The following is an 11,070-nucleotide window of genomic DNA, read 5'->3' as shown; positions in this document are numbered from 1 at the left end:
CGATGTGAAGTGGGCAGTGAGGTGTGTATATTTCCGTTTTTCTTGGTGTTTCATTGATCATTCTAGTGGTGGTAGTGTGGAGCTCTGCAGCTGGTGCTGGGTGGCTGTGGTCTTATGTCCAGGCTTGGGTGGATATTTCGGTTGTAATGTCGGTTTCATGTGTATATTTGAAGGTTTAAAGATATTTGTGTTTTGTGCAATGTGTATATTTGTTTATTGTGTAAGTTTCTGTTTATTAATATGTATATTTGTATGTTTTCAGCTCTCACGTTTGGGGTTTGGGTGTTAAAGTGAATAAACCCTGAGCATTAAGAAGGAACAGTTGTGCTGTCCTCGTTTCCATCACGCCGAGGGAGGTACAAGTCTGGACGTGGACGACGTGACAACACCTGGCGATGGCGGCCCTTGGTATTCCAGATGATGGAGATCAAGGGTTCCTGTAGACCAGACGGGTCTGCAGAAAACACATGATGTGAATTCACAAGACTGGAGCAGTTTGCTTATTAATGTTGATTTATAGTGAGTCAATGTTTTTTGTATTTTGTTTTTTGCAAAAGAAATCTGTTCTGTTTCTTAAAAAAAAAAAAAAAAGGTGCCTGACTGCTAAAAATGTGCACTGTTTTTTTAAATTGTTTTATAAGAAGTTGAACTCCATTTGATTAAAATGTTTATCTTTGGCAGCTCTCTTGTTTTTGCATATCTGTCACAGTGAGGTGTTTGGAGTGAGGAAGTGTAATAATAATGTGTTCATCTTCATGTAATCTGACGGCTGGTGATGGTGGTTTTGATGGAAACTCTGATCTCCTGACAGATACAGTGTGCTGTTCAGAGACTGTATCACAGACACTGATGGGGTTTGCTGCATTTTTGGTGCAAGTTTGTGGGGTAATGTGAAAGTTTCCTAGTAATGGGATAAATACTGAGTAATTACCAGGTAATAACATGGAAACAGACCTCACTTCCTTTTACAGTACAAATCCACTTTAATAACTATGTAATTTCCAGGTAAATATTTTTCTATTTACTGGGTAATAAATGAGTAATTACCATGTAATAACATGGAAACAGACCTCACTTCCTTTTACAGTACAAATTCACTTTAATAACTATGTAATTTCCAGGTAAATATTTTCTATTTACTGGGTAATAAATGAGTAATTACCATGTAATAACATGGAAACAGACCTCACTTCCTTTTACAGTACAAATCCACTTTAATAACTATGTAATTTCGAGGTAGGTATTTTTGCAGTTCCTGGGTAACGAATAAGTAGTTACCAGGTAATAGCGTGGAAACAGGCCTCACTTCCTTTTGCAGTAGTCTACAGTTCAACCGTAATTACCAGGTAAAAGTTGTAGTTACTGGGAAGTTACCAGGTAAGTAGTAAAAAACACCTGACTACTAGGGAAAGGCATAGCGTACACACCTAGCAGTACCAAGTAATACCTAGTAAAAAGTCTACATTTCCCAATGATTACATGGTAATTACTTAGCAATTACTTAGTAAGTACTTGGTAATTACCGACATAGTTGCTATATACATTATAATTACCCAGTAATTAATACTTACTACCAGGTAGTTACTTGGTATTTGCCTGGAATTGGCTTGGTGATTACTCTAAACGTACTAGGTAATTAGCTACATAGTTACCCTGTAATTACATGGTAATTTTACAGTAACTTCTCCTTATTACATGGTACTTTCCTTGCAATTACCACGTTAATACATGGTAATTACCGTACTGTAAAAGGAAGCGTTACCCAATTTCCTTTTTCTACTTTATCTGATTGTTTGGCTTTGTGTCTTATTGAAGTTTTCTAAAAACAATAAAAAAATTCAAGATGAGGATCACCATCAGACAGTCAGTGATAAAACTAGAAATTCAGATCCATGTGTAAAAAAGACTGATTCAACTTTATAACTTCAATAAACGAAAAATAGAGCTTCTAATAGAAGGTACAAATGTTAAAAAAAAAAAAAAAAAAAAAAAAAAAAAACTTGACTGCATGCAATGACTGTCCAAAACATTTTTTTTTCAAGAAATAGGAAATCTCACACACACATTAACATGATGTCTATTTTCACCCCAGAACTGTGTTTGTTTGTTTGCAAACTCCAGCTTAATTCTGAGAAATGGCATTCAACTTTTCCAACTTACTTTCAGATAAAAACTAAATGGTTTTATCATGAAAATGTTTATGAGAGAACTTGGGAAGTCAGAGTTTTAAATTTACTGTAACTTTTATAAACTTTGCCATCAGCTGTGTTCATCCTTCAACTGGAACTCTGAATCGTTCTCATTGATCAGAATGATTGATAGGGATGGCAAATGTTTATTAAAGTGAAGTGATCAAAAATTGTAATGAATTACTTTCCAAAATTTGCACAACTAATTTATACAAACATGTAACTAAATATTTTTAAATTAGATTATTGAATCAAACTGCATTTGGTTTTCTCCACCTTCAAATTCATTCAGTTGTTGAATATTTAAGGAGTAACTGCAGTTTAAATGGACTCAAATGTGGAAAACTGAGGTGATTTCATGTCCTTATTTGGCAGAACAGAATACTGTTGTTTTCATGAAGTCAGATTAAAATCTTTTCACACCTTTTCAACGCTGCGTCCATCCTGTGAGGATGACAAAAACCACTGAAGGAGGGTAAATTGCAACATTTCTATGAAGTGTCTCTTCTGTTTCCTGACAGTTCTTCTTTTGTCTCTAATGCTGATCTTTTCTTCTTCAAACAAAGACTTCCTGTGATAAAGGCTGCATGTCAGAATGGGAGGCAGGTTATTCTCTCATCTGTGGTTTTTCTGTGAGTATTTCACACACTTCTTCTCTTCACTTCACACAGACCAGCAGTCGGGTTTCAGTGAGAAGAGCTGAGTTTCTTTCACTTGTTGGATTTTCTCATTATTGGATTCAAGTTAATGTTACACACCAACCAGTCAAAGTCACTGAAGCTCTAATGTCTTCATGTTTCATCTTTATTTCAGTGTTTTGTGTCCTGCTCTGCAGAGGCTGTGCTGCAGGTGATTCATTCACTCTCTCCTCTCTTTTTTATGATAGCCTTTTATTTCAGTTATTGATAGTTATTTCATTGTTGTTGTTCTTACATGAAGAACTGAAAAAGAAGAATCTTTAAAAATGTCATTGTTGTATCAGCTACTTCTACAGGAGTCAGTGTGTTTTGACTGGATGCATGTTGGCTGGTGCTCCACCTCAGAGTGAAAACTGTCCAGTCCAGGGAGCCTTTCCATGTGGAGTTTGCATGTTGTCCCTGTGCATGTGTGGGTTTTGTATGAGGACTCCAGCGCTGCCTGTGAGCTTTGTTTTCTATTTGTTTCCTGGTGCTGTGCTGAAGATTGACCCTGGCTGGTCGACTCTTTTCATTGGAGAGTTTGTTACTCTGACATGTGACATTGAAGGAGCAGAGGCAGGCTGGGAATACAGTTTCTACAAGGATCAACAACAATACTCTCCTGGTTACCCCACATCTAATGACTACAGATTTCGAACAACATCCACATACAATAGTGGTGAATATGATTGTGTTGGTCGTCACAAGGGTTCATCTGAAACACAGAAGAGTAACACTGTCTCTTTTACTGCAGCAGGTGAGTCCTGAACATTTTATCAACATGACCAACAGCAGTTAAACAGAGCTCTCTCTTCTTCTTGTTTTCATCATTCTGACACACAATATAAGCTGTATTGATCCTGTTGTCTCAGTACTGTCAAACTTGGTTCTTAACTGGTGTTTTTTCTGTTGCATAAACCAATAAGACTGTTTACTGAAAGAATGTGTGATTGTTTTAGGTGTTAAAACTCTTTCACAAATGTTTATATGGTTTTAGTTCTGGTCTTGAATGTAAACATCACAGAAAGTTTTTTCTTCTTCAGCACCTCTTCAAAAAATTTTGTATTGTTTGTTTTTTTCCTTCATCTTTCTGTCAAGATGGCCATAACATCATTTTCACTGTAAATTAGCATTCAGAAGAGAACAAAATTTTGTCTCTCAATCAGTGACTGCAGTGAAATAGAAACTTTCAAAAATAGTATCTCATCACAAAATATAGACATCATAAACTAATAAGCAGCAAAAAAATCAGATTAAAACAGTTCAGTCTCAAAATTTATAAAGACTTGACACGTGACTGACTGTCGTGTGTGTGTGTGTGTGTGTGTGTGTGTGTGTGTGTGTGTGTGTGTGTGTGTGTGTGTGTGTGTGTGTGTGTGTGTGTGTCAGTCCATTGATCAGTCTAACAGTCTGGGGAAAGGAGCTCCTCAGCTTCCTGATAGTTTTTCAGCTCATCCTGCTGCGTCTCCTCCCTGATGGTGACAGAGAGAAGATGTGGTGGGAGGGGTGGAGCGGCTCCATGATGGTGGAGGTGGCTCTACTGCTGCAGCACTGCTGGTGGAGCTCCATCAGGCAGGGGAGGGGAAACCAACGATTGACTGGCTGTCTTGACCAGTCTGTTCAGCTGCTTCCTGTCCTTCAGGCTGCAGCAGCAGGTGGTGAAGCCATCGCTCAGGAGGCTTTCACCGGGGCCCCTGAAGGAGGGGAGGCCTGTTCTCCTGAGTCTGTGGAGGGAGAAGAGCCTTTCTGAGGACTGCTGAGGGCTTAGAGGTTGAAGGCAGCTCATCATCAGTGTGTTGTTATGGGTTCTGGGAACTGCAGCAGTTCCAGCTGTTTCACTTCTTCTCTGGATGCAGACTCACTGCTGTCCTTAATGAAGCCCACCACCACCGTGTCTTCAGAAAACATCAGGATGTGGCTGCTGCAGAATCTGGCAGTGCAGTCAAAGGTGAGCAGGCTGAAGAGCAGAGAGCTCAGCACTGCAGGGAGCCTGTGCTCACTGAGACGGGCTTTGAAGTGCGGCTGCAGCACTGACCGTCTGCGCTCGATGAGTCAACACCTTGTAGAGCCACTTCCAGATGCTGCTGTCCACCTTTAGCAGCTGAAGCTTTTCCACTCGCTGCTGTGGGATGAAGGCGCTGCTGAAGTCTATGAACAGGAGCCTGGTGGAGGCGTTCTGCTCAAGATGAGACAGCGGGAGGTGCAGCATGGTGGAAACTGCATCTCCTGTGGGTCTGTTTGCTCCGTCAGTGAAGTGTAATGGGTCCAGGTCAGCAGGCAGGCAGTTTTTAATGTGCTGCTGGACCAGGAGTTCAAAACATTTCATCACTATAGAACTACAGGCTGGAAATCAGAGAGGCTGGTCGGATTTGTTTTCTTCAGGACAGGAATGATGGTGGCAGTTTTGAGGCAGGTTGGCACCACAGCCTGCTGGAGCCAGATGTTGAAGATGTCAGAAAACATCCTTCAGCTGCTCAGCAGTTTTTCACAACACATGAAGGGATGTTGTCCAGCCCAGTAGCCTTGCCTGCATTGTGTTCTTGACCTCAAACCATGCAGAGAAGGTGATCAGTTAATCTGGAAACAAAGGTTTGGAGTGACACATCTGCAGGGGGCGGAGTTTACAGTCACTGATAGGGATGGGGCGAGATCGAATGCCGCGAAATTGAGTACGTTTATATGCAGGCAATAACTCTTTATTAACTGGAATATTGACGGAATAATACATTACATGGCGCACAGCCATATAAACACGTGCAAAACCCCGAATATGCTCATACGAGGGCGTACCCAAAAGAAACCTGAGTTAGGTCATAAAATACTAATAATAATGAGTTTCGACTTCTGGCCGTCAGATGTGCTGCAGGTAAGCCTCGTGCATATCTGTGAAAAAGCTGAGCTCCCAGAGTTACACTGACGTCTGTCAGGCGCTATTTATAGTAACAGAGTGCAGCGGCGGTCTGTGATTTTTTTCCAAAATGGCGAAATTGACTGGAAAGCCAGAGCAGCGCGCAGGGGCGGACTTACCATTAGGCGAAACTAGGCAGTTGCCTAGGGCCCCAAGTTCCCCATAAAACTCCTCATACACTTATGGTTAATACATTTATTACTTATTTGTACACATGAATTATGTTTTGAATGAAATCCTATCCCTAAAATGCCAGCAGAATGCTTATTGTATTATGTGTGTCTCGGGGCCCCCCCTTCAGTCTCCACGACATTGGATCAGTCCATCTTACTGCGCATGTGCAGAGAGGATCCAGGAAGACAGCAGCAAAACATACGAAAACAAACAACGTGAAGACAAGAGAAGAGCAGAGAAGAGAAAAGAACAGAAAAGAAAAATACAATGAAAAGAAGCTCCCCCAGCGGTGCTGAAAAAAGGAGGAAAAAGGAGGAAAGCAGAAAGCTGCTCTCAAAATGCCCCAAAGTGAGACATACTTCACCGCGGCAGCGGCGAGCAGCAGCAACCCACAACGACCCCAATCCAAGTTGTCCCTGACCTCGCCGGCCCCAAGCCAAGTCGGCCCCCGACCAACTCGACCCGACCAACTCGGTCCCAAGTAACTGTTCCAATGGAACAGAGCACATTTAGAGCAGCTGCACGTTGTTTTTATTTTTTTAATCCTAGTGAACGTCTGTGCATCTCTGCAATCAGCGGATGGTGCGTTCAGGAGCGTCGGAATGTTAATTACAACTGAAAATAACCAGGGTTACAATGGCTACATGTGAAGGATTTGTGTGAGTCCCCAACCCCCGCCCCCAACACCCCCTCCACCCCCATCCCCACCTAAACTCAGGGCCGGCGATTACGCTGGGCATCCGGGGCACTTGCCCAGGGCGCCGAGCCATAGAGGGGCGCTTGATGAGGCTGTGAGGCGCACCGCCCAGGGTGCGCCTCTGTGACGGCCGCTTGAGCAGCGCACTGCTAGGTTTGCTCGCTCGCGCCCCTTGACAACTATTGCCGACGCGCCCCCCCCCCCCCCCCCCCCCCCCCCCCCGCTCGACAACTTTCGGTGACAGTCGGCGGCCTCTTAAACAACCCCCCCCCCCCGCTCCACGACACTACCACGGGGCGTTCGTGTCGGGATTGCCCAGGGTGCCTGAGAAGCCCGCGCCGGCCCTGCCTGAACTGACGCCTATGTGCAGATGTTTTTAATGAGACAGATGTTGCAACTGAGGCTTTACTGTTCATGGTGTTTATCATGTTCAAACTTAGTATGAATCAAAATAAAATAAAATACAAATAAAATCAAAATAAAATACAATATCCACAACAACCAGCAAGTGTAACGGCGACGTCAACACCTGTTTGTGAGGGTCAGCTGTCGACGTGTGAAGAAGAGCAACTAGTGAGTGTGTGTTGTCTTCTCATTTGAGAGGGCCCATTCCTGCCTTTGCCTTGGGCCCCATATTTGTTAAATCCGCCACTGGCAGCGCATAAACATTAAATTCTGCTTTTTGCTGGGAAAAAAACAGCAGCAGAAACACTCACCTTGTTGCAGCAAGCCTACAAGGATGATGCTCTTGGAAAGACTCAGTTCCATGAGTGGTTCGGGTGGTTTAAAAAGGGGAAGATGTCGGCGCGTCAGGTGCGCTCAGCCATGAAAACAATGCTGAGCTGCTTTTCTGCTGTCCAGGGTATCGTCCACAGCGAGTTTGTCCCTCCAGGTCAAACTGTAAATCAGGACTACTACATCAAAGTCCTCAGACGGCTCCGTGAGGATGTGAGGAGGAAGCAGAGCGTAGTGGCGGAGTGGAGCCCGGTTGATCCACCACCACAGAGCGCCAGCGGACACGGCGCTGCGCGGCATGCAGTTTCTGGTGAAGAATAAGATGAATCTCCTCTCCCATCTGTCTTATTCGCCAGATGTAGCCTCGAGTGACTTTTTCTTGTTCCCCAAGTTGAAGAAGGAGCTGAAGGGACAGCGGTTTGCAGATGTGGAGGAGGTGACAGAAAAATCGCAGCCAGCCCTGAATGGCACAATTATGCACGGGTGTCACGACACATTCTTGAAGTGGGAGACATGACTGGAGTGCTGCATTAATGCGGATGGAGATTATATAAAGGCGATGGTGATGTTTTATTTTGAAATGTCAGAAATAAAAAGTTACAGTCAAATTCCGGGAACTTTTGGGTACGCCCTCGTATTCATATGGGACCCCGTCGAAAGGGACATGGAATACTGTTCTGCGTATGTTCTATCCGCAAGGAATCTTGGTCTTTTGAGTACACAAACTACTTGTGATACAGTTCAATTGCTACGACGTAAATAAAATGTACGGAAACAATCGTTCAGTTCTTCTCTTTTATTGAAAAAACGGTGCATCGCATCAATGAACATTTTACCACGTCTTGCCGGCTCACACTCTTATTCTTACATGCTGAGAGAGCCTGCAGCGGCTGCGGGGCCATTCTTCCTCTGTGGTGTCTGTGTAAAATAAGGTTGAACATGTAAACAGCACACCGAGTGGCATGAAGTGCAAATGCAGTCATGGCGTCGTCTGTGCACCACGGTTTGAATGGGAATAGGCGAAGTAGGCGGGCCTGGGGGGGGGGGGGGGGGCGGTGGCCGTACAAGGGGTGCCCTGACGCTCCATGTTCTGTGTGAGTTCCGCACTGCTCCGCACAGCTCAGCACCCCCCCCCCCCCCCCCCCCCCCCCCCCCGGGCTTGTCTCGTTTTGATCTCGTGGACTCAATCTCGCGAGACATCTCGTCTCGTGGAATTTGTATCTCGTCCCACCCCGAGTCACTGATGGAATGGAGTCACTGTGACGTGAATCCTGGACTTCAGTGAAACAGCTGTTCAGTTCTTGTGCAAACTGCCTTTTTGCCCCCTTGCAAAGTTGGTTTAGAAATAAATCGACATAAAAATGAAGAAACACAAAGTTTTCAGAGAGTTAAAGGTGTGTTTTGTTTTTCCATCCACAGAGAAACCCAGGGCTACACTGACATCAGGCACCACAACCATCTCAGTCGGAGGCTCAGTGAGTCTTTCCTGCTTTGTGAGAGACTCTGATGGATGGAAATATGAGTTTTACAGAAGAACATCATCAACCAAATGGAAGAAACTAGTTGAAACAAATGTTGGGGACAATGGAGTCATCCAGGTATTTAAAGGAGGAATTTACCGGTGCAGAGGAGTGAGAGAAACATCAGGTTATCTCTCTGACATGAGTGATGGAGCCACCATTCTGATAACTTGTGAGTTCATTATTTTATCATTAATAAATGTGTTTTCTTCATCAGAATAGAAATACTGATCAAACAATGTGTTTGTCTTTGTTTCCTCATATCTGGTGGAAACAGTCACCAACAAGCCTGTCATAACACGACAACCCAGCTGGTCTCAGATATTCCAGGGTGAGAAGATCACTCTGACATGTGAGGTCCAGGGAGGAGAGAAGACTGACTGGTGGTATTCCTGGTGGAGAAATTCAGAATATCTTCACCAGAAGAGTGAAAAGTTGTTACACTTCACTGCTTCTGAGTCCCTCAATGGAGAGTATGTATGTATGGCCACAAGCAGAGATGACCCTTATTCTTCAACCACATTCAGTGAAGCCTTCACAGTGTCAGTGTTAAGTAAGTGATGTTTGTTGGGTTTTCTTGTGTTTGTTAGATTTACGGATGTCCCGATACAACTTTTTCACTTCCGATACAATACCGATATTGCAACCTTGAGTTTTGGCCGATACTGATATTGGTCCGATACGATATCAGCGCGAATCATACATACTTTATTACTTATTTTTTAATGTGGAATGTTGGAAAAGGTTTGATCAAGTGATGTTACACAGAGAACAACAGTCAGCAACAGTAGACATGAGAAAAAGTGACCCATTTATTATTAACCGATTGATTACAAACATTTTAACCTTCAACATAATATCTGCAGTGCTCTACAGTTGAATAAAAATAAGAAAATAAATACATTAGAATATGCTGAAAAATAGCCTAAATAACTCAAATAAAACCAAATTATACTTTTAAAGTGCAAACAATTCCTGTCCTCTTCAGTTATTTTTTTACTGTCAGTATATGGTGGGAACAACTGAAGGTATGAATGAATCATATAATCCAATCCAACATGTTTTTCATTTTGATTTCATAAAATAACCTCTCTCCTTCAGGACCAAAGCTCTCTGTGTCTCCATCATGGTTGATTCCTGGAGCTTCAGTCACTCTGATCTGTCACACTGAGCCTCCGTCAGCAGGGTGGAGCTTCTACTGGTTCAAAGCTGTTCCAACTCTCAGGATTCCTACACCTATGAGCCTCTACCTGGTACCAGCAGTGGGACAGCAAACAATTCCTTCACAGTTCATGGACAGACACACACAGCAGGATATGCATGTTCAGCTGGACGAGGGGATCCGCTGATTTACACACAACACAGTCGTCCCACATTTGTCTGGTCTTCAGGTCAGTTTGTCTTTCTGGAACACTTGAACTGTTGTCTTCCAGCAGCCACAATAGAAATGCCATCCTTCACTGAGCCTTGATGTTTTGTCCAGGTGTTCATCCATCAGCGTCTCTCACAGTGAATCCTGACAGAGTCCAACACTTCACCTCTGAATCTCTCTCACTGACATGTGAAGGAAGCTCTTCCCAGTGGAGGCTGATCCAGTTTCTGACTGACGACTCACTGTTGAGCTTTCTTCCTCCAGCTACAATCAATGGATCAACATATATTAAGAATGAGGCTCCAAGAAAAGCTGTGTACTGGTGTGAGTCTGGAACAGAGTTCAGCAATGCAGTCAATATCTCCACACACTGTGAGTTGTCTTTTTCTCTGTTAAACTTTTTTGCATGATGACACAGTAGTTAAAAAAACTCTGCCCTCATCCTCCAGTTGGGCCTTGTGTAGTGTTAGCATGTTAGCATTAGCTGCTTGTCCTGCTGAAGCCACTCGGAAGCTGGCAGGTCTGAAGAGTTTCTTACTTTCCACCATGCTGTGAGTCCAGTTTGGAGCAGATGAACCTGTCACCTGCTGCTCAAGCCACGGGGAGAAGAATCTGGCCATTTCTGGGGATGATAAAAAATGTAATACCCCAATGTATTGCAGCAGCGCTCAGACTACACGACACCTTACATATTGACTATGACCTGAACGGGACCCGCCCACTTGACCTTCTCAGCCAATCACAGCACAATAAATGATCAACTTCTGTTACAGCGATACTTTCGTGCCAATGTCCAAC

The sequence above is a fragment of the Salarias fasciatus genome, chromosome 3 (assembly GCF_902148845.1).
Source record: "Salarias fasciatus chromosome 3, fSalaFa1.1, whole genome shotgun sequence".
Taxonomy (NCBI): Eukaryota; Metazoa; Chordata; class Actinopteri; order Blenniiformes; family Blenniidae; genus Salarias; species Salarias fasciatus.
This window is presented reverse-complemented; position numbering follows the sequence as displayed.